The sequence below is a fragment of the Falco punctatus genome, assembly GCF_963210335.1.
Source record: "Falco punctatus genome assembly, chromosome: 4".
Classification (NCBI taxonomy): domain Eukaryota; kingdom Metazoa; phylum Chordata; class Aves; order Falconiformes; family Falconidae; genus Falco; species Falco punctatus.
The window spans coordinates 30,078,190-30,105,066 of record NC_137583.1 but is presented as its reverse complement, the minus strand read 5'-3'; the positions used below and the strand labels follow the sequence as shown (position 1 = coordinate 30,105,066).

At 35.5% G+C, this 26,877-nt stretch overlaps 1 protein-coding gene across 4 annotated transcripts in view; it reads left to right on the top strand.

Moving 5' to 3' along the window:
- SDK1 (sidekick cell adhesion molecule 1) overlaps window positions 1–26,877 on the top strand; it is a gene marked incomplete at its 3' end in the record, with an annotated part of 406,390 nt that overhangs the window by 18,145 nt on the left and 361,368 nt on the right. The window lies entirely within an intron of this gene.

Sequence of the window (26,877 nt, the reverse complement as noted above, 5' to 3'; positions counted from 1 at the left end):
AACATGTTCTTGATCTTAGCAACAAGAGAGACACTTGATAAGCCAGGGCAAGACAACTCTAGGCAGTTTGACTTGTCTCTTGTGTGTTCTTTTCTAGAATTCAATAATGAAGAACATTTCCAAAAATTAATTCATTATTCTTGGGTTTGGAAGGTTGGTTTGATTATGATTTTCATTTAGCTAACTTCTGTCCCCAAATCATTGAGCAATGATTCCATACAATTTTATTGAAATGAATTAAATGAATACTCTGTTTATAAGCCAAATTCAGTATGGTACTTTAGCAAAAGCTTAATTTCAACTACATGAGAAGTGATATTACTGATAAGTCAAGCATGCTTTATCTTACTGATGTTGGATCACCATTTGCATAAAAATCTTCCCAATCATTTGAGGTCTTTCGTAATGAAAAGTTTATGTAAATTACTCTTAGTAGATGGAAAACATCCTGTTAATCTTGCTTGGTATTGTTTGCTTTAGAATTTTTTTTTTTTTAATTTTTTTTTTAGACTTTGAGTAGTGTGTAGAATTTCTTGTATTTTTGGGCCATTAGTTTAATATTTATGCAAAAACTGGCAGCAGCATCACTGAAGTTTTATCACATGTTTTGGATTTATAGTCAAGGAGTCTCTTTTGTACTAAAAACTCTAATCTCATTTTATTTTAACACAAAGTGATCTGCACTTAGTAAGATATAAGCTTCAGCTAATCAGAATTAGCAACTATCTTGAGTAACAGACTGTTAAGGTGTGGCTGTGGATCACCTGTCAGTTTTGCCTCTCTCAATGTACATGAAGATCAGGTGTGCTGTCTACCAGGGCCTTGAAAACTTTGGGTCTTAATTTCCCTGACCAGATTCATCAGGGCACTCCACAGGCACCCTCAACACCCAGGCTGAGTGGTAGGTCCCTGCTTGAACTCTGTGAAAGGTGTGCCTGCCTCCTGGATAGACCACAGGTCTGCGGGTAGGTGGCTGTCCCCTAGATGCATCCCCCAGATGTGCCTTATAACTTGTGTCTGTGCTGCCTCTGTATCTATCTCTTCTTGCCCCTGGCTGCTCTGCCTGGGTGTCCTGTCTAGGCCTGTTGAGTGGTTACAGTACCTGCTCTCTGCCTGCGGTGTTCAAGTGGTGTGGGACTGCACCCCGGGTGTGGAGGGATGCCCCCCTGGGCTGGGGTCACACTTGGCTCCTGGTTTGTGCTCCCTTTGGGAACAGCCAGCTCTGGCTGCTACACATCCAGTATCCTGTTCTGGTACGAGCACTGTGGTGAAGAGACTTTCTTAGTATTGGCAGCGAGTACTCTCATTCTTGCTGTTATTCATCGGTGGCAGGAAAAACAAATGCAGCTTCCTGGTTTGGATATAGTTTCCTGGCACCAGTACACCTTTCCATCTCCTCACACCTGCTCCAGAGCCCCTGGCCTGTCAGCCCATCTCGCCTACCTTGCCTTGTTGAAATTGCACTCTTCCAGTCGAACTCTTCCTCACCATTGCCATGAGGCTGTGAGCTTTTTAAAATCATCTGCTGCTTCTTGACTGAATTAAATACGCTTAATTTTGAGTGTGTTTTTAAAAGATAAACTAACTAAAATACAATCATGCAGATACTGCTATTTACTTACTGAAAGAGAAGAAAAAAACCAGTGTGGGTTGGAAGGGGATTTGAAGGTTCAACAGTATACTCTCCTGGGCTATGGCAGGATCAATCATACCAACACAGTTCCTGACAGATATTTGTTGAATCTGTTTTCTAAGTAGTTCAGTAAGGGAGATTCCAAAGATTCCATTGTGATTTTGTTCTCTATTTAACTATCTGAGCTGTAAAGACAGAATTTTTTTGAGTTCTGAGTTGAAATGCTTTTGCTGCTTCCAATACTTCAGATTGCTAAAGTAGATGGTAGTTCAGACACCTGTTATACATAATCCTTTTATGTTTCATGATTTTGATGATCCTGTGTTTCTCGCATTGAAATTTGGAAAGAACTGAACTGAGATGTCCTTTGTTAGTGAAGGAAACAAGTATCCGAGCTGTCCTTAATAGATCACTCAGCAGAGTTTTGGGAAACCACTTGGGAAGTCATAAGAATGCTGAGGAAGAGTTAGCAAATTAGGACCTTCATTTAAAAAAAACCAAACAAACAAACCAAAAAAACCCCAAGAAAACAACTTTCTGTAGGCACTTGCACTTTTGTAGCCTTCAGGCAGAGATGGTGGTGCAGTTTTATGCTCCTTTCAGACGCGATTCTTTTCAGTCGAATGTGTTCTCAGCGTATTCTCATGTCTGAGGTCAGTCATCTTTCAGGGATGGCTAATCAGAATCCTTCAGTCCTGAACTCATTTGCTGTGTATCACACACACCCCAGCATCACCCCAGTATACCCTAGGGCTGTTCAGAATAAACTTATTCCTTAAGGTAAAATTGAGATGTAAAATTTCAGTTTTCAGAGCCTGAAATCACGCTTCCTTTTCCTTGCTTCACAGTATTGCATTAAACATTGCCTTCTGCAAGACTGAATGCTTGCAGGCCAGCTATAAAATATATGTATCGAAGTGTAGTCAGTGTAGGAGATTTCTGTGTTTAATGAAATATTATGTCTGGCTTAAGTAAAACTACATTGTTTTGTTACTTTGACTTGTAGGGTTTGTGTTCTCAAGGCAATGCTAAAGATATTTAATTTGGAAGAAGACTGACTGGATGTGTTTATCTGCAGGGAGGAGGAGGTAAAAAGGTATCAGAATGGGATTTAAAAGATGAAGTGGAGTGAAAGAGAGGAGCAGGAGTGTTTTGGAGAAGTCTTTTAGAATGGGATTATTTGGGGGGTGGGTGGGGTGGGGTCAGCAGTGTTGGGGATTTTTTGTTTAAATAGAAAGTCATACTTCTGCTGTTTGGAGAAGGATTGGAGTTTGCGTTTCAGGGCAAGCCAGTAGGTCAGAGGCCTAAGGTAAGAAGTTTGGAATCCTACATTCCCGAGAACACTAAAGAGTAGGAGGAAAGTTCAAGGGAACTGGCAAATTGAAGAAAATTGCTTGCTTGTTCATGTTTCATATACTCTTTTCAGAGTGAATTCTTTTAAACCGTGAAGTTATTTTGTGCTTTAATTCTCAGCTCATCTAGAGTTGGTAAGTAGTACATCAGAATGGCTACAGGCAGGGGGCTCGGGAAGAGGATGGTGTTACCGTATGGGCACGGTGTGACGGGTGCTTGGGGGCTGCCAGCCAGAGTTCTGCTGCTGCTGAAGGTATTGGAAAGGCTTGAAACTGCCCGAAGAAAAGGAGCAGCCGCCGCTGGCCCTTTACCAGCTGAAGGAAACCTGAAGGGTGTGTAAGTGCCCGAAGGGGAAAGCCCACGTCGCCCCTGGCCAGAGCACGCGTGGGACGCAGGGGGCGTGGGCGGTGTGAGCCCGCCGCCAGGGAGCGCCGGCAGAGGGCGCCAGAGCGCCAGGCGGGCGGTGGCTGCGGCTGCGCCTCCCGGGGCTGCGGCTGCGGGGGGCTGCGCTCGGGCGCGCTGCGGCTGGGGTGGATGGCAGCCCGCCGGTGCCCTGCCCGGGCGGTGCGGGGGCACACACGTCGGCTTGGGTGAGCTACGTTGTCGCCTCTGCCAGAGCGCTTGGAGTGATATATAGTAGAGGCTGGTTTGGTCCAGCCCAGTTGACCACAGAATCCTTTCATGTTCTTACAGAAGAATGTTGTGTTTAATAATGATACTGTGTACAGCAAAAACGCTTTCAATGCGTTCTATGACTGATGCTCTGTGTGTTTAAAGTTAGGAAGATGAATGCTTTGAGTTAGTTTAATATAAGTAAGAACTTAAAATTTGAAAGGGATCTCCTAAGATAATGTTCTAAAATTCTTTTTCCAGTTGTGAAATGGATTTTTTTTCTCCCTTGAGTCCAAGAGTGGTATAGACTAATCCAACAAATAATGCAAAATTATCACAATCTATTTGATTTGTCATAAACCCACCTTCGTTTGTGAGGAGAGTTGTTTAACCTGTTGAAGGATTTGATGAGTTAGGTTTTTTTCATAACTAATAACTTGTACGCTATCCAGTTAATCTTCTTGAGAGAAAATGATTTTAGAAAATGGTCTTTACATTTTGAGGCAGGCAATATTTCATGCAAGATCCTCTACTACATTCAATACACAGCTGAAGTCCCGGTAACTTAAAACAGGGTCATGGTTTTATTGGAACTTGTCTTTTGTATTATCCTTCATAGATCTCCCGACTGTCTGGAAGAAGCGATGAAGGATACAGTGCAGTTTATTTTTCTGCCTAGGGGTGTCAAAATGAGCAAAGCTGCTGTTTCACTTGGAAGTTCAGTTCAATTAGTTTAGAAAAGGTTTTGTTATAGATGGACATCAAAGCTGTAATTTTAAGAGACTCAACCATGAGAAACTATGCATTTATCTAAAGTGTCTGGTTTTTTAAATCTCCCATGTTTCTTAAGTATTCACCAAGTATCCAGTCTGATGACCTACCTCCTGCTTTATACTAAAATTTATCATTTTTTAATGTTAAATGAAACGTTTGAATAGAATTTTCAAAACACGCACATACCCTCCCCCCATTTTCTCCTATGCCCATACAAATTATGACAGGTTTTTTCCTTTCTAGTAAATGGAATCTGAAGCACTCAACTCTAGGTACTTCTGGTAGGTGATAGACCTTAGCATTCCAGCTACTGGAGGATGAAGCAATACTTTGTGTGTGGTTGGTTTGTTTTGTTAACAACAGTAATAGATTAGTCACATAGCTTTTGTAGATAAGAAGGCTGAGTAATTTAGCCTGCTGGCAGGACCTTCCCCAACAATAAGACTTGTCCTGTTTTATATATAATAGACAGTTTAGCTTGCTTTGATCTTGGTGGGGGGAATTTTTCTTGAGGTCCTCAAAGCCTGGATTTTAAGTGTGGGGTTTTTTTTTTTTTTTTTCCCCAATGGTGTCCTTCTGATTTTATTAGTATTGAATTAAAACAATATTTCAGTGTTTAGTAATTCCAGTTCCCTTCTTTTCAACACACAAAGCTTTCACTTGACAAAGCCTTCTCTAAAAGGCAAAGTTTCTGTTAAACTTTTTAGGTAGCAACATCACAGTGCTTCTGAAGGCTCTTGTTTTCAATAGGAATTTTGTTGGTATGTAACTTGAGGATTTTTCCTCTCTACCAAGACAGAGAAGAAGAAGAAAACCTGGTTTTGCCATCAAGTTTTAAATAATGCCTCATTTTGTATTATACCTCCTTGACATATCAAAGGTAGATGTCTTCTATACTCTACAGTCAAACCAGAGTGTCTTTGAAAAGGAGCATAAGGTGGGTTTGTTTGTTTTTGGTTGTTTTTTTTTTTTTTTTAATGTAATAGCAGTTGGAACCTTAGTTGAAACTTTAATTAACAAAAAATTGTCTGATTGTTTAATGAGATTACTGTGTTCTGCTATGTTTAACCTAATTGTTTCTCTAGTGTACCTGTGTACCAAGAGGCCATTCTAAGGCATAGATAGAAAAACTCATTCCATGCATCTCTCTGTCTGTCTTTGAGAACTTAGGATGTAGTATGTAGATAGCTTCTTTTTAATGAATCTTGCCTAGTCCCTGAATAAGAGAAACTAGGAAAATCTTCTGTACAGGAAATTAATGTGTTAAGACCGCAGAATAATTTGTCATGAATCAACACAGTAATTCTTTTTTTCTTGAAAGTTAAGAAAGTGCTATACCAATTAAGAGGCTGTAAAATATTATGCTTTTCAATTTGGAGCTGTGACAGGTAGCACAGCATTATTTAGAGAAGAATTAAGATTTAGCAGTTCAACATCACAATTTTTTCCCCTCACTAAAAAGCATATACTTTAAATCCAATACACTTTTTTTTTCTTTGTTTTGGCATTGAGTGGGATTTTTTTTGTGCTGCGGTGGGGGCTTGGGGGTTTTCTTTGTTTGAGTGAAGCTGACAATATTAATGGAGTACAAAAGCTAATTTACTATTTTTGACTGAATTTAGCCTGGTATCCACTCAAGTGAAGAATTAATCTTGGGTATATGATGATATATAATAGTGTTTCACTTGGGAGCCGTGCAGTTACATTTCTTTCATTTAATTATCATGTCAGAGAGGAGAATGGTCTCCCTTTTCCTATGGTGTGGTAAGGTTATATCGTTAATTTTTCGTGCACAGAAACCTGTGCATATTGCTGTTGTAGGATTGAGAAATCAGAGGACAGAGCAAATACATTGCTGGAGCAGGAAAATTAAATATTTCAGTACTGAAATTTCCACTTGCTTTTTGAAGGTGGAGAGGAGCAGATAAAAGTGTGTTGCAATAGGAAGGGTGCAGAGGTGTAGATGAGAAGAAATAGTTTAGAATAGCGTAATAGTTGTAATTAAAAGGGGAGGGAAAGATAAAGAGATTTGGTCATAATTCTGTATGCATTTGTACTGCATGTTAAATTTGTACTAACAGTAAGTACCCTCTCGAACTGGGTGGGACAATATGTTGGAATAAGCACTATACAGAGTATCCATGGTAGAAAATTATTGGCTGAAAACCATTTTCTTACCTAATGGCTATTTATTTAACTACAAATAGTAGTTGCAAGGATGATGTTTTTATATGTACAAGCTGTTGCCATTTTTGGAGAAAAGAATTCTGCAATTAAAGGAATGCAATCAGACTAATGTTTTTCCTTAAACTAATACTTCCCAACACTTTGTTCCAGAGTTTAGATGGAGGATTAGTTAATCTGTATTAAGGCCCTTCAAAAATCAAATGATGCTATGCAGTCTCTCTGTTGCTTTTAGTTATTTATGTATTCTGATGAATCCTTCTTGAAATATCCATTGTTTGGATGGCAAAAAAATGAAAGGGAAAAATAGTTTTGCTGCTTTTTACTTTTTTCTTTCCTGTGATCGTTACACTGCTATTTATTCCTGGTCTATAGATGGTTTATGTGATTTTTTTAAATTTTTGTTGTTGTTGTTAAATTATGACTAGTTTAAGTAAAAATTTTAGTTTGTCTCAATTTAAGAATTAATCTTGGTGAGGGGCAATAGTCTTGCACAGCTGAATGTTGTGGTTTTCATTCCTGTGGCTAATCACTGAAGAAAGGTGAAGGATTTTGCAACTTTCAGATTTCAAGACATTCTGAAGAAAAATGGGACACTGGAGGTTTAATTCTGCTATGAGATCACAGAAATAGTTATACGTATATTTATATGATATTAGTAATTCTCAGTTATCTTGTGAAGTTAATGGGTGTATTGGAGACACTGTGGTTGGGGCAGTGCTGAAACAGAAGCTGAGCCTTTCCCAGCTGTAAGCAGTAATATCTTTCCTTAGCCCATTTGTATGAGGAGGCTGATATGCAAATGCTACCTAACTATGTGTATCTGGAAAGACTTCTTTAAAAGGTCATTGCAAAAATTCTTGACTCGTTGCAGTTGTGTGTTTAAAAGAGAACAGAAATCATGGGTACGAGAGGGAAATAGTCATAGAAGCAACATGGCTATATCCCTGGCACAAAGTTACTAGGAAAAAGAAGCTAATTTCCATCGGAGAAATGTAGATGCTATATGAGGAAATCGCTGCTTCCAATTTCTTCTGTTCTGCTCAAGGAAAAGGTGTTTTGGATATATGCCTTCCTTACAAGTAAAGAAAATTTCCTCACAAATATATCTTACTTGTCTTACTTCCCCCTGCCAGACACAAACAGGCAAGGAGAGTTGCCCAACTGTATAGGCAAGGGGAGTTGCCCAGCCATATTGAGTAAAGGGAGTAGTGATACACTCTTTGATTTGAACAAAGATCCACTTCAAAAGAATGTAAGTTTCTTGTGATTTAATAAATATCTTAGTTCCCTCTGACTAACACTGCCTGTGATGACATAGCTTTTGAACTCAGGAATCTAAGAATATGTAATATGTCCAATCTTGATATAAAGATTTAAAATTAGTAGGAAAAGACATGTCCAACTACTCACTGTAAGAAGCAGAAAAGAAAAAAATATCTTGCAATAGCCTTTTAACTAGGTTGTCTACAGTTTTCTGAACTGGTGTACAAACATAATAGCCTGTTTATGGAAGTTTTGATTTCTGATAATTGATTAACTTTGAATATTATTTCATTCTCAATTTCTTATTCTCAGTATCTCATTCTTAATTTACCTTAGAGATCCTCTAAAGCACTAATACAGAGATTGTTTTAACACAAGAGAGTTGCAAGCCCTTTCCTAGTTCCATAAACTTCACAGTCATGAGGTATCATTTGGTCATTCAGTTTAATAAGCTATTAGTACCGTGTTAATGATGATTGATACAATAGAAAACACTGCCTGAAGTACAGGCCTGTGTGACAGGGTTAGTTTGAAAGCTAAGCTGTATGTCTCTTTGGATATTTTTTTTTTTTTCTTGAATCTGGAAAACAGTGCTCATTATTGAGTTTTAAAAAGAAAGGTCAAAAAGTAAGACTTAGTCCAGTCTTAAACTTACTGAAGTGTAAAAGCTGACAATAGCTAGGCTTCATATAAATAATGTTTGAGATCTTCAGAAGACAAGGGAGTTGGCTGGATCCACTGTGTCCAGATATTCTCTGCTACATAAGAAAACAAATTTTCCCAGCTCCTCTCTCAAAAAATCCTAAACCCTGAGCTGAAATATGAAGATTAGAAAATACATAAAGCTTTTTATAAAAAACAAAGCTATTTCTTTAAAGATGTTTAGGAGCATGTATGTAATGTAGTATACTCTACCCTCTCCTGAAATGGTCTGAAGAGTAATTGTAATGTTTGGAAAAAAATTAACGATGCCAATTGTTTTAAGTTATTTACCCAAGAATAGAATTTTCTGATAATTACTCCATAACATTAACATTTATATGGTTTTTATTGAATTTTTACACAGCAGAATTGTTATTAAAATATCATACTTGTATCACTTGTTCCTTGGGAGCATTCATAGTAGTGCTGGTAGTAATCAAGCAAACTGGAACAACTGCATTAATCAAGTGTTTTTAATGTAATTGCTCTACTTCATGAGTCAAACTACAAAACTTGCAATTCCTAAAAAATAGTATGCAATAGAAAAGTGAAGAAAAACTTCAGAGCTTCAAACAAATTAAAGTTTCAGTATTTTATGCAGTTATACTTCCAAAGGTGTTGCTTGATAGCCTAATTGTTAGCTGTTAAGAAAAGTAAAGCGGTTTCCTTAGTGCATGGGTTTTGTGAAATGTTTATTTTTCAACATAGGAATTATCAGACTGGGCTGGATTCCAGACAGCTGGGCAGATGGTTCTTTCTTTTCAAATTGGGTTGTGCCAACAAAGAGAGACAGCTATACAAATGTTAACCCCTAAGGGATAGAGAAATCTCTGTCAATCTTCGCCGCTGTAGCGCCCCCCCCCCCCCCCCCCCCCCAACTGCCTGAAAAGAAATGCAAAATAGCAATTTTGATCTAATTACTGGAAAATATTCAATTTTTTAAATGTAAGTTTTAAAAAACAACCTTTTAGAAATATAATGCAGTTGATTAGCTGGTGTTTAACATGTGGTAGTGTAGATAATGAAGCATGAAAAAACCAAATTTGCCTCAGGTCAAGTACATATCCATTGCAGCATCATGAAGATGCTAATATATATTTTAAGAAAGCAGTTAGTAACTTGCTGCAAAACTGATTTGTGCATGGACTGTAAGTAGGTTTATTTTCTGATGTTTGAATTAATTTGTTTTATATACTTTACAAAGACTAAAAGTTTGAAGTGTGTTGCCTAAAAATAACTACTTCAGGAAATAGACCTAAAAACTTGTGATCTTGGAAAAAAAATGTTAAGAGTTGCAGAAGTTACCCCTGAGTGTCAGGATTTAGTTTTCTGTGTAAGGTAGTAATTCAAAAACAAACCTTTCATTCTTTGAAATTCTTCGACCTTTAAAATAAATTTCAGATACTACTCTGTGCCATTCAAATTACTGTTATTTTTTTCTGGTTTTGAAAGAAAGCAAGCAGGTTTTTACTTATCTGAATTTTTAGATGAGCAATTCTTTAGATAATAGAGGCTTGGCTAATAGATTCAGAAAGAAAATTATTTTTTTTTTGAGAAAGAGGAAGTCTGAGATATTGCAGACAATAAGCAGTTATTTATCTTTGTGAAATAGAATAAGAGAGGAAAATTCAGACAGAGGCTGATGCAAAGTTTAGTAGGTCAGAACAGGGTTTTGTATACGGTAGTTGAAAAAAAGTAAGAAAACACTCGTTCCATTTTTTAACATGCACTCACTTTGGTTGGAAATAAGCTAGCTGCAGTGCACTCTTGAGTGTACTGAGTCTGAGTTTCCCCCCTTACGCAAAGAAAAGTATCCTTTGTACATAGAATGATTTGCTTTAAAACACTACTTGGTTTATTGTTTGGGAGACTAACTCTTGAATTGACTATGTGTTGCATAAATGCACATTTTAGTGCCTTTTTCAGGCACTTTCCCCCATTGCTTCTGTTATGTCTAGATAAAATTGTTAAGGATTAAGTGAGGAGCAAGCCACTGTGGTTCTGTTTTTCTGCACGTGGCTGGAATTAAAAAAACAAAACAAAAAACAACCCAAACCCCTCAACATTCTGCCTGCTGTTATAAGGAAATATATCAATATCATATCCTAATTTCTGTTTTATCTGTTTTGAGGGTGTAACCTTGATGCTTTGTCACATACTTCCAGATTTTTGTTGCCAATTGTTTCCTACATTATTAGTTTAATTTTGTTTTTACTTTCATGGTTAGATAGTCCTGTTTGTTTCCGTCACATTGTGTATTGGTGAAGTGGCAGCCAGCTAGAGAAAGGAGAATGAGTTGTATATTTAAAAGCAAATTTAAGAAATTGTCACTTTGAAAAAGTAGTTTCAGTTTTTGTGATTGGAAATGGATTCCTGTGTTCCGAGTGAATTTTAAAGTATTTCTAGTTGAGGTGATCATGATCTAAAAATTTTACCTATCTAACAGTGAAGTTTTTCTTTGTGTTGGTAAAGCAGTAGTAACAAACAGTCTTCAAAAGTATTCAGTTACTTTTTTCCACATGTGTGTGTATATATATACACTTTTGAAATTGAAATGAAAGGAAAAATGAAACTTTGCTAAATTAGCTTTTTAAAATTTATATCTTAGCCTTTTTTTTTTTCTAAGTGGAGGGTATTCTACTCCAAAACAAACTTTAAGATAGACACATTCTGATGTTATTATGCAAGTAAGAGGAATGGGAGAAGCCTTGTGTAGCTCTGAAGCAATGCTACTCAGTCCAATTCTTGCTGCAGTGTCCAATACTGCCATTCGAGTACGAAGAACAGGAGGAGAAAAGGACACCTGGGGAGGGTGAATCACCTTCTCGGATGCTTATCTTTAATACAGAAAAAAATTGGCCCAGAAAACATGACAGGTATCTTAGATTGAGATAAATGTAAGTGATTGGGTTTTTTTACACTGTAACCACAGCAGTTACTGTACCTTTTTAATTTGCATATTTTTAATTTACTTCAGTAGAAGATGAATCCTAAGAGTTCCACCAGTGCATTTCCAATTTTATTTGGTTATGTTAGTTACAACTGTGTGCTTACATTTAATGAAAGACACATTATAAATACTAATAATTTGTTCTGCTGGCAAATATTTCAACTTAAAATGTTTGCATTTTGGATGTTATTATATTCTTTCTTGAACATACAGGAACAACTAAGCTTTATTCCTTTCAAAATAGTGGAGTAACTTCTGGGTATGAATAAAATAGAATTTAATGTGATATCAAACATCATGGAACATTATTTTCTTTTCAGGTAGCCTTACAGTCTAAAATGACTTGAACGGTCAGTGAAGCTTTTCTTATTTTGGACTTTGCTGCTTGACTGTTTTTATTTATTTATTTCAACAGCCAACTTGATATTATTTTTGGACTACCTGCTTGTTTTTTATTGCAGAAATTACTTCTGCAAACTGCTTGTCAGCATGTTATGATAGCGTAGTCTGAATTTGATTTAACTCATGGTAGTAGTAACCACTCGCCTGCATTCTCTATTTCTCTCTTGTTTTCAATCAGTTTTTCTTTTTATATCCAGTAGACCCATTGGCTATGAAAGTGCCTTTTTAAGATCAATTTGTGCCAGCTTGCTTACACTTGAGCTTTTGTCTCCTGGCCTTGGTCCACAGTAAAATAAAGTCAGATGGAATGACACCAGGTAATATTTTTATTTTTTGTATGTGGTTTTTTTTATTTCAAACTTACAACGTGGTGTTTATGCTCCAGTGTTGCAAATATAGGCATCATTTCATTGCTGTTGGAGTAGAGTTTAGACCAATTTTCTAGTGAAATAAGTGGGAACAGGGCAGTATACAGAAAATCACATTGGCATAGCTTTCTGTACTTGGAAGACTAATTTTGGCACCTTTAGCAATTACTAAGTATATTATATTTGAAAGAAAGTAAAGCATCATCTCTTTGTAGACTCTTAGCTCTTTAGACTTCCATTTGTTTTCAAGTGTTCTTACTACAAGCTGTGGTTTTACCTTATTTTGCTGTGTGTGTGTTACCAAGAATGTCTCAATTTTAATTTCCTTGCTGTATCTTGAAATATTAAGAAGAAACACTTGTTTGTTCTTCAACAGAGAAAGTGGAGATTTGGTCCCAGGTTTTGTTCTATGGTTGCCTACAGAGTTTTGGTTGGAATCAGGAGATGGGTGAGGTGGGTTTGTTTTTCTTAAGATCAGAAAAAAGGAGATTTGTATGTTTTCTTCAGTGTTAGGAAAACTATCCTTGATGTTGTGAATGCCTGTATCTCGATGGGTAATTTCAGTAAACACCTGTTTCTTAAGTTTCCAAGACCCTTTTTCTTAGGGTTTACAGTTTGCTTAATCTGAAGAAGTAGAATGTACTTGAGTTAGTTTTAATGCAGTTCTTAATCTAATTAGCAACCCATAAGAAATGACAACACTTTTTGCTTCAGACCCTTAGTTAAAAATAATAGGGTATATGTTAAAATTTCAAATCACATTGTTTTGATACATGTGTATGTCTTCTGTTTTTTATAAATGTCAGGTATTGTGACAGCAGTTGATGGTTGATTGTATTGTGAAATAGAATTTAAAACTATTTTTTCACATCTGAACACAGTATGAAATTAGGGCTGTTGCTTAGAAAAGCTTTCAGTATACTTCTGAACAAGAGAAAATGTAGTTTCCTTCATTGTACTAGCAAGTCACTTAGCAGAAAAGCTGAAAAAACCCCATACCCTCCAGGAAGAAGGCTTGACCTTCAACAAGCCAGTGTGATGTGTTTCAACTAACTCTGTAACTGACAAAGTACTAATGAAAGATTTGTCCAGTACCTTTATCTTTCTGTAACCAGGTTGTCAAGTAGAGGTTTTTCCTTTATTTGTATTATTTAATATTCAGTCTCCTTTTTTTGTGATGCTTTATTTAGGACTCTTGGAATTTCTCGAGAAGATGAACTAACTTCTTTGTTGTAAATAGACCAAGTCCCAACAATAAAGGGAGTTATTTTTTTTTTTAAATTAAAGAAATGAAACTGAAAAGTGAAAATACACCACATTTGTACTGTGTACAAAAATCAACCCCTTGGGCAAGGGAAAGGAGGGTTCTTGTCCTAGGGTGGTTTTCATTGAGTAAATCTAAAAGTAGGGGTCTTGAAAAAGAATAGTGTTGACTTAAAACTCAACTACCTTTCAAGAAAAATACTTGTTGTCATTTGATTTTAGCACGAGTTCATGGAAGTCGTTAATCCACAATGTGTACATTCAGAAGTCTTTGAATTATCAAATTGGCCAGCTATGGATTGCTTTCAAGAGGATCCCAAAAGTTAAATAGCAGATATGTTAGCAGATAGACTGGAGTTTTCATCTAAAACCTGGGTCTTAAAAAAAAAATAAAAGAATTCAAACTTCAAGAGTTTTGGTAATGTTACTTTTGCTTACTTTTGCCATAGGCATGATTTCTGGCTACAGGTTGGTTTGGTTGAGTGTGGTTTTTTTTTTTTTGTTTTTTTTTTTTTTAATCCTTAACTTCCAGTGAGGGATAAGAAACTATAGAAATCCATATAGTTCCCCAATTAATGAAGTTTTGCTTTGTTAAGTGAGGTAAACCTTCCTATTGTGTGTAAATGTCATCTTCTGCTAAATGTCTAGAGTTTTGACATTACACAGAGAAAAACACTTTTGGGGAGAAAATTTTCCTACTTCTGCCTGTCTTCTGAAATGTTAATGGTAAAAGCAACGCTGTTTCTGAGCAACAGTTGACCTCTTAAAAATACAGCTGCTTGGAAAAAAAAGCCAAATGAAAATGTGTTGTAGAGAAGGTAGACATCAGAAAATACTACTGGAGTAAGTGAAAATATCAGTTCTAATAGCGCTTTGGTTTCATTGGCTCTAGGTCCATATACCTGTTTCTAAAGTGTTATGCTGCACGCTGGAAACACCTCAGTGTTGCTCTGAGGTGTTCCTTGGATGAATAGCTTGTGGTAGTGTTTCCAAGGACCCACATTTCTCAGTTACCTACACAGCATTCTGATTTGTCCCGAAGTAATGAATTGCAATACTGCATGTTGTGCTCCTTTGGGTGTTTCATCAGACTTGGCTTCTGCTTTAAAAAAATAAATGTATATTGAGTGTGCAAGCAGTCTGGGGAAAAGCCAGCAAAAGCTAAAATTATATACAGCAAGGTTTAAAATGTGTAATTATAGAGAGCTTGCTCCCTCTTTCTTTGAAAAGCCTTTTACTTGTTTGAGTGCAATATTGCAAAATTGAGTTTTGAGTAAGTAGTTTGTGGCAAAAAGTTGATTTTATTACTTAATATTTAAAATATCACAGGTTTTAAAATGAAAACACTGGTTTTAATCAAGTGACAAAATTAGATGAAACTGTTAAACCTTAGCAAAAGATACAATGATATTTGCAGAGAGAAACGTTTCCTCTGAAGAGTGCAATCTGACAAGAAAATTAATTCATTCCTGAGGATTCATGAGACTTTGGCAGCAAAGTGTCTTAAAAAAAGGAGATCTTGAAGACACTTCATTTGCAGGCAGTGAATCTATTCACCTGAGTGCTTTTTTCTTGCAATCAGAGCAATCCTTAGGAGAAGTGAAGTAGAAAAGAGAGAAATTCTCCAAAGTAGGGGAACAATCTTGCTAGGCAAAGTCACTTTCCTTTCTGAAGTGTTTGAGTGTACAATCAGGGAGAGAATACTCCAAGAAATATGTTTTTGATCAATAGAAACACAGGAAAGCTGTCTGAAAATTCTGTACCTGTTTCTCCCACTTTCTCATTCCCTTCTTTTAGTGCAGTAGAAGACAGGCATAAATTCAGTTGCAGAATTTCATTAAACTGTGCCAGGTAGAGGCTCAGAACCTCAGCAGAACATGTGAAAACATTGGTCAACAAGGAATTCCAGATGTAACGGAACAGCCTGACTTAATACATTGTAGTATCTCACCTGATTTAGGAATTGTGAATTCTGCTGGCCTCTAAACATAAAGTAAAATGAATATGTGTAGCCAAAAGGAACAGTATTATGAAGGTATTTTGGGACTAGCAGGGGCTGTAAGACTTGATTGAAGCCCTCTGATATTATACGAATCTATGAGTATTTGAAGGTGGTATTGAATAAATATTTTTCTACATTTGAGTAAGTAAGTTAGTTTTATGTTGGTTTAAATTAAATGAAAATTTATGACCTGAAGTGGTTTAAAGATGCAAGAAAGGGAGGTAATAATGGAGTTCAGTAGGATTGCAGTAAACAAATTGTTAAAAGTGTTTGTTCTAGAGTGAAGTAGTTAAGGATTCATAGGAGTATGAAGTTGCTGATTACTACCTGCTGGCATTGTACTTTGTATTCTAATAATGAGTAGGCTTTCTGCCTTAGCATCCTTTACATTTATGAATATATATAAATGAATACATTTCATCAGCTTCTACAAGGACAGTGAAGAGGCTCTGATAGCACTGATCCAGGGGCCTCAGAAGTTTACATAAACATTAGTTAGCAATATGTGATTCAAAAAATGAATCTTAGGGCTGGGGTGGGGGTGGGGGGAATCATGTTTCAAATGTATAAGAGCTTACTTTAAAATCTACAGTCTTTTTTTTCTGAACTTAGCGCTCATTTTTCCTCAGTCGTAGTCCTAACTCAATACTAATGTGATTAAAAAAAAACCATTGAACATTGAATTATTGGTGCTTGTGTTTTACTGACATCCAAAACACCATCTATCAGTCTTCAAAGGAAGACTCCAGTACTGTTTTATGAAGATTTCCTGTTATATTAAATATATAAAATATATAATTTTAAAATCATTTTTGTTTTAGTCTTAAGTAGCAGAAATAAAATTTTTTGACTCGTGCAAAGAGTCATTGCTGCTTAGCAAGTATTCTACCTGATAGTATGCTGTAAACATATGTGAAAATCACAGTACTGTAGATGTCACTAATATATGAGTATGCATTTCATTAAGTGGACAAGGGCAAAAGGCAGAAGCCATGGTGAGGATCAGCTCTGGTTATGTTAGGAGTACAAAGAAAATGGAAGTAATGAAATGAGCAGATGTAGCAAATTGTAAAAGGTCATGAGATAAACGTAAGTTCAGAATGTATTGCCTTTCAGCAAAACATTTCATAGAGTGTTTACTAAAAAAAAATTTCCTTGTTCAATTTGAACTATAGTTAAAGATATTAGGTATTAAATGTAACATGCTAATTTGTAACACCTTCCTTGTAAGGTCATTTTTTAAGTCAGTCCATCAGTTTGTACTACCTGCTTAAGGAATGATCCTTAGAGGTATGTCAGATCAGTGTTGATTTAACTTTTAAAATGTGGAAGGAGTATGTATTTTTAAGTTTGAAAAAAAACTAGAGCCAACACACCTATCATATGTTGATCTTACAATCTTCACCTTTAAATCGACAGTATAACCTATAAAACATAAGATAACAATCTTTGACCTTTCTGTTTTGTTATTTTTATCTTGGAGCTTAAGAATCAACACACAACTGTATGAAAATTATATTATTGTTTACTGATCAACTAAAAACTTAGGGCTGTAAAGCTATAAATGCAGTTTAGTCCTTTTTAATAATGAAAATTTCTACTCCAAGTGATATTTTTATATTCCATAGAATAAAATGCCTGGAGTTAATAATTGACACGCTGTTTTCTCAGGTAAATGTTTGTATAGTTGATGCTTCAATTTTAATCATATTAACACTTAAATATTTTTTTCTTACTGTTGTTTTAGTAGTATCACAATCCTTGTCTTATTTCTGTAAGGTAAAAGAAAATATGTTACAATCTATAATTTAAATTTCTGCTATGTTATTAAATAATAAAAGAAGAAAAGACAGTGTTCTTTCTTGAAATACTTTTCTAATGAGGTCTAAGCAATTTCTCTCCCTAGTGAATTTCAGTTTTGTAGAGACTCTTGAAAAAATGGTGCTTTAAATATGCAAAGGAAAGATCTCAATTGATTTCTTTTCTTGAAGGATTTTTTCCAGTTTTGTTGTATCAGATCTTCTCTTTCTAATGTTTAGAACAAAAAAAGCCTCGCAAACCCCCCACCACTTGTCTTGAGTCTGAAATAAAATGCTTTTTAGTTAAATTGTAAGGTGATGTGTCTGCCCTCCTGTTGCCCTTCAGTTGATTGAAAATATTTACACAATGTTTCTGACCTTGAGTGTGTGAGATGGTCAGTTTTCAACTGTTAGCAGTTAATTCAGATAGTATAAAAAAATTCTTTCTGTTTTGAACAAATGTCTGTGCATCGATGTGCGCTCCTGAAAAGTTTAGGTCTTGTTTTTTATGCTATTTAACCCTTACTAACAGACAGTGATATCTTTCACCAAGTATTTGCTGTACTGAATAATTCTGGACTTTGGGGCTGTATGGATATGTGAAAACATAATTAGCTTGTTGTATGTTTCAGTATTAAGTATAAACGCATGCATCTACTGTGCCTTTTTTTTTAACGAGGGAATTTTGCTTTCTTTGTTACGCAGCTCTTGACAGAACTGCTGCTCTCCTGTGTTTTGATACTTGTTTCAGTTAAATTGTGGGATGTTATAGAAAACAGCACAGTTGTTCTTGATACTTGGAAAAATCTTGTCAATGTTTTGAAACATTTTCCCAAAATTTGCATGTTATATCAGAGGTAATTTCAGCCAATGTTTATTCTGTGGAAGAAACTCGTAGTTTAATTTTATAATTCTCCCAACAATTTAGATTTGAATTTCTATTGTCTACTCTTTCAAGGAGTTGGAAACTATGGCAATGCTAGTGCATAGTACTAGCGGACATCTTTAGTAATGATAAGGGAGCAAGAGGAAGGGAAATAATCATCAAGAGAAGAGATGATGAGCTGATTATTAAAGTAGTTGCCACTGTTACAAACCAAAAAAGTTGAGCTGGAAGCCACTGTTGTGGTTTTAATTCTCTGTTTATACCAGTGAGCTTGGTGCTTAATTAATTGTTCAGGCAGTGGACAGTGGTACAGTGCCGTGATTTGTGTCAGAGGACACTCACCTGAGCAAAACTTTTCTGCATTCATATCTTCTGCCACACAGTAGTGAGTGTATTGGCTTTATATATCATTTTTCAGAATAGGTAACTTACTTTTTTCTTTCCTGTTTCTAGACTATTCTACTTCCAACATGAAAGCCATTTAATTTCCCAGAGAAAATCTGTGCAGTTCCTGTTATTTTCATTGTCCTCAATTAATTTAATGGAATCAGAGTAGCCTGTGCCACCATGTTGCCACAGATTTTTTTCCTTCGTTAGCTAGATTAAAACTAACATAGTTTTCTTACCTATTCCACAGTCATGCTTTATCTTTTTGTAGAATTATTCTTCATCCTCTGTGGGCCAAATTATTTATGAAAAGAAGTAGGCACACCATAATTTAACATGCTTTGACCAGCTTTCTAAAAGTGTGATTTTAATGTTTCTGAGCATTTATTTGCTGAAGTATCCTTAAAACCATGAAGTGGCTGAGTTTTATCCAAGTTGATCTATATATGTCATTGAAGCAACATTTACTGTGCTGTTTAAACTTTATGTTTGTTGATTTTTCTAACACCCATCCTTTCCACCAGGGAATCCCATTACCTCCTCTGTGTAATGCTGTTTGTACAATAGCAAATTTTATATGGAAATGTAGCTACATTTTTAATACATCCCAAAGGCAGAATTTTGCTATGAAGTTGCTATATGCATAAATAAATTTTAAAAAAGAATAAATATAAATGTAGTAAAAACTAATAGAAAGGACGGCACAAAAAGTCATGTTTGGTTTTATGGCTGTTTCCAGTCTTTCAATGTAAGCTCATTGATTTCTCTAAAATTAGTATCTTCTACTATAGAACCAGATGTCATCTTTACATAATTATGTATGAAGCTTCTAAATTCTTTTTGGAAACAACGTTAACTACAAGATTTAGTTCTTCAGTTTTACTATATAATGTACTAAATTATATATTCATAGAGATATTAAATTTAGATGAACACGCACTCTGGGTTTCTTACCCTTGTTTAGACATACTGACTGCTCTAGGGCCTTGAAGGAACTTAATTCAGCTCTTGAGCAGGTACTAATTCTCAGACAACAAATTGGTATGTAAACATAATTTTAATTTACTATATTAACTGCAGAGGGTAAAAGTCTTGCTGGTGTAAATATAATGCTATGCATGATCAGGATTCCTCAGGTTGTCCTCCTCTTCCTGGATTTTAATTTTTTTTTCCAGAGATACACCTATATAATACGGAAAAGTACACACACACACACACGTGTTTGTTTGTGTGTCATATATATGTGTGTATGTCTCTTGCATTTGCCCAGTATTTCTGGACAAAGCTACTGCTTGGTAATCGGAGCTGAACTGCTGTATGCTAGATGGCCCCAGACATGTTAACTGTGCTCATTGTTAAAGTTAAATTTACTTTTGGACGCCACTGGAGATTTTGTATAATTTCAGTATTTGCTGTGCGGAAAGCCTAATATTTTAGAAAACTATTTTATGGACTTGTGTCTATATTTGAGTCATTCATACTGAGGAAGTTCAGAATTTCTGGGAAGCTTTGCAGTTATTGCATATATTATGTGCAGTGTATGTATCTTTCATCTGGAAGACTGTGTAATTTAACTGAGCCAGCTGTGCTTTATAATCTAAGTGTATGGCTCACATACTTCATATATTAAGTTATTAATTAAGGTGAAAGTTTACTATGAGTCATGGAAAACTTCTGTAGAAATGCAATATAATTAACTATGAACCAGTACTTCTATGGAAATGTTGGGTTGTAAGCCCATGGTGCATGAACACTAAAGTCAGGCCTTGGGAAGGAAAAATACTTAAAGATTTTCTGACTTTATGGCTTGTTTCTTATATTTCTGCAGTAACCCCTGATTTATTGCTCTTCTATGAAGCTCATTTTTGTTAGTGTTAATTTTTAATGGTCCTAATCAACCATAATCTAAACTTTTTGTATGGTACATGTTACAGCAGTACTGGCAACGTCATGCTTTCAAAATTCAAAGGGTGAAAAACAGGATATTCCATAAGTCTGCCTTCTGTTTTGAACATTTTTTTATAATGGTTCCATTAAATAGGTTTGTTGGTTGATTTTTTTTTTCTTCAAAGGATGGTGTTTACATTACTGAAATGTAATAATTACAGAAGCCACAGTTAGAGCTGCACAAAGTTTTTATATTTAATACATAGAAATATATAATAAAACCATGATAAAATATGTGAATACCTTTGTAGAGTTTGGCACAGTTTTGGCCTCTGGATATTAAAACATGATACATGTTCCAGTTTTCATAGCAAATTCTAAACATATTCTGGATTTATCTTTTATTACTGAAATAGTGGCATTTGCTGAAAAAGTTGATTCACTCTAGAAAGTAAAATAGATAAACAGTCGCATGATAACAGTGACTTTGGTCAAGGACAGAAACTTTGTGAAGGTTTTCCATACATTGTAATCAGTTCTGTATGGTGTTAATAATTTGGGAGGGGTGGGAAGTGGTCTTAAGCTGTGTATGCCTATGGAAAGAGGATGAATAAGTGCTAAATATTAAAAGATGAGATGTCTTTAAGAAATATTCGCTTGTAGTACCCCTTTGCTGTTCACATGATGCACACGTACAGGTATTTTGTTTGAAAGGCATGAGAATGGTTTGGGTTTTTTTAGTAGAAGAATGAATGGCAAAAATACTCAGATTTTTAATGAATAATCTTTTAAAATAAAGAAAAATAAATTAAAATATTGGAAGTTTGAAATGTAGAATTTCTGGAATGTTTGTCAGGTTTTTTTAATCAGTAGTTTTACCCTAAGTAGGATTCAGCAGTAACATTTGCTTATGATATTACTAGCTGTTTCTGCTTATGCCTACCCTTACTTGCCTTGTCCCTTTAGATGTGTTCTGATACCTGTTTCTGAACTAAATGTCTCTGAACTAAATCAGGAAGCTGATGTGATTTAATCATTCCCTCATTTCTTTCTCCCCCCTCCCCTTCCTTTCCCAACCTGGATTAGTTCCCCAGTCACATTCACGATGCAGCCCTACAAACAGTTGTGCAGTACAAGTGAAGGGCAGATGGGGACAAGGATGAGTAGTAGAGTAGGAAGACTAGAAAACCCTTAAGTCAGCATTGCTACTGAGGAAAAGGTATGTGGAACCTTACCCTTACGTTAAACACCACAAGTTCTTTCAGTAATTACAGGTTTTGCAAGTTAATTCACAAGATTGCAGTACATATCTAAAACAGGAATTTTCAATTAATGAGATTAACAACAGCTTTTTCACACTGTCATTCTGGTCAAATGAGAAAACTGTAAGTGTAGGGCAGTATTTATCAAAAAAGGAAGATCCTTTTTTGATCACAGCAGTGATTAGAAAACTTATGATAGTTTAAACTAGTTTTTCCTCATGATTGTTATGGAGATTCACAGATTTATTTTTCATTTAAAAAGATAGTTTGAGCATTGTGAAAGTGCTTAAAGCTATTAATCTCTTATAAGCTAATATACACAAGAGCAAAATCTTGTGTAATAATTAAATATCAGGTAGCTCTAATTTAAATGAGTAGCATTTGTCATAACACAGTGGCTATATTGTTAATGCCCTTAAAATTAGGGTGTTTTCAGTACCTTAGTCTGCCTATGCTTTCTGTATGTTCAACTGCCTAAAAGTCAAATCTAATATTTATTTGGGAGTTGGAAAATCCTAAATTAAACATTTGGTAGAATTGCCATTGTTTATATGATTTTTTTAAGTTTTCTATTACGGGTTTCCTGAAGTAAGGTTGAATGTTGTGTGGAAAGAAATTACCAGCAAGTTTTTACTGAGCTGCAGCAAAGAGGCTGTAAAGGTCATACTTTAAAATAAGATTATTTTTGTTCAAATGAAACAAGAATATGCCCTGTGAAGGCAGAGTAGTTAGAAGTATATTTTTTAATATGAGGATATTTCATGATGACAATTCTGATTTCTAAAGGAATCAAATGGATTATTTTTATTCTTAAGCCATTTCTTTCCCCTATGGTCTGGTTTTTAAATGTAGAAGCCAAAAGCTTCAAAACTTAGATCTACAACAATTATGATGGACATTCTAAGGAGAACAAGATGAACTGGACTGATACCTCAGAGTCCCAGCTTTCCCCTTGTCAGCTCTACTCTTAAGAAAAGTGTTCTTCCCACTATGTCCCCAATTCCCCAGAGGAGAGTAAGAACATCTATCAGCAATGCACGTTCTGGAAAGTTTTTATTTGAGAAAAACATATTTAGAGTACTAATTATAATGTAGTGGAATTTTGACCTGTAGTGTTTGGTTATTATGCTTGCAAAAAGCATAATGGAGAGTAACTTTGTGATTCTATTCTTCATTTGTTCAATTTTGATGACCCAACTGAAGCGGAGTTATTGCAAGTAGTAAAGATACAGAGGGATCAGGATTCTGTAGCTGAAGATTCCTTCTCTATGTAAATAGTACTCACTGAAGATGCTTTTATAACTAGGTAATCTGTAATTACAGTTTAGGAATGGCAAATTGAATGGCGAAATCCAAAAATGGGACAGAAAAGTGACTGTTCATAGGACGTTTGGGGTTTTTTATAGACTCAGAAGGACTATTGCCCACTTCACGGTATTATTTAAATTTGTACTTAAGACCAGCTTTGGAATTATAGAGGAGCTAAAGGCACATAAACCTTCCAAATTAGTCCCTGCTTCCCTTTTCTTCGCCCTTCAGCACTGTTCTTACTGTAGCATCATGGCTACTTTCCAGCTTCACAACCCTACCTTTTTGAGGAAGGAAACTACTGCTGTACAAGAGCTGCTGGAGTGTGTACTGTACCCCATAGTGGAGTCCTGTGCTCCTGTCATGTGCTTCACTGTCACCCATGACAATGTGTACAAAGCTGAACTTGCATTGAGACAGTGTATAATGATGCCTGCATCTTGGTGAAATCAACGGGACTTAAATGTTCTTTATGAAAACCTTTGCTTAACGGATGGACTTAAAGTATATGCTTAAATGCTATTGAATTTGTATCTTTAAAAAGGGGTCTGAAAAGAACTCCTTGGAATTTTTTATTAAGCTCTTTGTCTATTATCTTTTCTTTTATGTTTTTACAAGTGGGGCTAAGTCCTTTGGCTGTGATGGGGAGTTGTGTGTGTAACGATAACATAAGTTGCAAAAAATAATGAGTAAAATGAATCTCCTCAGGTACAGAAAGCAAGTTCAGTTTGTATTTATGCATTAGTGAGAAATTGAATTAAATACTTGTTCTCATATATTTCTTTAGAGTTATTAAAACTAACAATTATTTTTAATTAATAAACTGGTGAACAGTTTTTATAAGTTCTTATAAGTAATTTTTATATAATATTCATGAAACTGATTTTGATTACTACTAAGTATAATTGAGGTAAATAAAGAACTATTCTTTGCCTTTTTGTCAAAGATGGAGAATCAGTGTCTGATTCACGGTGCCCGATTCTGCTTTGCACCTGTATGAGATAGGTGAAGAACAATAATAAATTAGATTGTAGGGTTTTTAATGCTTGAACTTGCATGTACTTCATGAAACTGAAAAGTGGAAAATTCACTGTGTTATTCCAGTGCAGTTTCAATGCAAACTTCAGTACACCCTTAATTAGGGAGTCACATAATATTTGCCATCAGATCCATTTGTCAACTCCATTCGCTGTCCAGAGTTACAGATGTCAGAAATTTCTACATGTCATCAATTCATTTGTCATAGTTGTTGCATGTTAACATTAAAATCCAGTTAGCTAATGTTGACATCTAAATTGCCATCTTTAGATTTCAGAGTCAATAACAGATTTCAATTAATTTCATACTGATCTGAACTGTTGTGTCAGGGTGATGCAGATATAAGGAAGTCAATACTGGTTTGTATTTGCTTTCATTGTTGGTTTTCTTCAGCACTAAATCCTGATAAAAGTGTAAAACAAAGGTTTCCCAAGTGTATTTTTCGGAAGTGAAGGTTTAGGTTGATGCTGGAAGGCTAAGAAAGAGCTCTTCAAGTTACAGCAAGTAGTGGATTCTGATTAAAAACAAACAAACAAAAAAAACCCCAAACCCAAGCAAACCCAGCCAAAAAGGGAAAATTGAGGAGGAAGAAAAGAAACAATTTTACCCTTAACCTATTATTGTAAACTTGGCAAATTGTCACTCATTAGATAGTGAGTGTATAGTCATTTAGACAGATAATATAAACAAGAAACCTAACAGCTACAATTACATGTTTCTTAATTTTTAAATGTAGATTTAAGATTGTTAGCAGGTCATTACTTATATTCATGTCTCAGTACAAGATACTATTTTTAACTACAATTGCAGAAAACTATTTTGCATCATGATGGGTATTTAGTAATTTGTGCCCATAAGATTCATAATGAGCATTACTAAAATTGTAACACAAAATCTTGTTTTATCGTTGTGCTTTTTTTTTTTTTTTTCTTTGTAACGAAAGTAATATGTGTGCAACTGGAAGACAAGTACCAAAATGGTAAAGGGCTGAGAAGTGGTTTTGCAGGTTGGAAAACAGGTCGTTCTTGTCAGTGTTATTACATGACTGAGATCAATAATTGCAGTATCAACAACTGCACACCCAGTAGATGGTCTGAATTTGACCAATCACCCCATGTCTGAGTCCTTTCAATGTTGAGATAGCTATAATTATTTTTTTTTTGATCAAAAGCAAATGTTAAAGCTATGCTAGAATTTTGAAAGACAAGCTTTGGTGTGGCTAATTTGCTAATCTTTCTCTTCCAAATGTAAAAAAACGTTGAGCTTTCAGCTTGGCTGTTCAGGAATGTACAGACAAATCAACAGATTTGTTGTTCTGTTATCTTTCTTAGGAATAATGTCAGGAGTTTGCAGAATATCATAGTTTCTTACTGTATTTGTGTTATGAATATAATTCTACCAAAATAGTTATTTATATAAAGCTCTTCAGAATTCCTAAAAATAAATGTGTCTTAAGGGGTGGGGTGGAAAAAGCAACCAAAACTTCCCCCCCCCCAAAAAAAAAAAAAAAAAAAAAAACAAACAAACAACCAAAACCAAAAACCAAAACCAAAAAAACACCAAACCAAAAAAACCACCAAAACTCTGATGCACAGGGAAACATGATACATATATGGAAACTTGAAGCTGTTTTAAAGATGCTAAACTGTATTTATACTTATAAAATATGCATATGCATTTGTAAAGTTACCATTAGTTTCAATTTCTGCTGGAAGCCCAGGTGTTCTTTTCCCTGATCACTGAGCACTTTACAGAGTTCACAGAGCACATAGTTGTTCTGTTACCTTGTGCTGGACAATTCCGGTGCTAAAGAAAAGTGGATACCAGTTTTAGGTATCACCAGTAAGGTTGGGAGCCCAGCTCATGAGGGTAGCTACTAACTAGCTGATTAGCTCCACTTTTTCTTGATCCGCGTATGTTCCAGATGCTGATGTAGCCACACTGATTTGGAATGGATGAGGGATCCCCCTGTACCAAAGCTGATCTCATTACTGCTCCTCATTTATATACTACCTGCTTTGTAGCTTAGCTTGCTTTTTTTTTTTTATGGCAAAAAATAAAAACCTAATACTTGTGGTTTACCAAACATCTGGAGCACGAGAGTAGAGCAGGTCAGTCATCTCATTCCAATTCTTTTTTTCTGCTTCTATGTTTACTTTCCTACCATACAAGAAGTTTCAGCAATTGATCCTGGGATATTGGGATATTCTATAGTTAAAAACTGAATGGGAATTCTCTGGGAGAGTTTCAATAAGGTATGGTACTTGTTTTAAAAATACAACAATAATGAGTGATGTAGTAAGAGGCTTTTAAGTGGGAATTAGAGTCTATATATCTGTCAAGACCCATCTCTGCTAGCAGCACAAATGAGTGTAGATCAGACAGCTGAGGGAGGAAAAAACCAATTTGAAAAAATTGCAGTGACAATAAGCCAATATGTAACTTTGTTAGTAGAAACTTTTAGAAGTAGAAACTTTGTTGTTAGTTTTAGTCACACCAGTTCCTGCAAACACGTCTACATGCCACTGCAACTTCCACAAACAGCTATGGAAAGACAAAGACAATCCACAGATGATTACAATTTTTGTTTTCAAATGTGCCATATTGGTGAGAATTCTGCTGCATATGTACAGCCAGCTCCAAGAGAGAGACACCTAATACTCCCCAGGCTCTTGGTGTACTGTGACGGATCAATGGCAATTAGACATGTCCCTTTATGGAGCAAGACGGCTTGGTTCTGCTGCCATGACATTGCTCCTGCTATTTTATAGCAAATCTGTTGGTCCCTGTGGAAACAAACT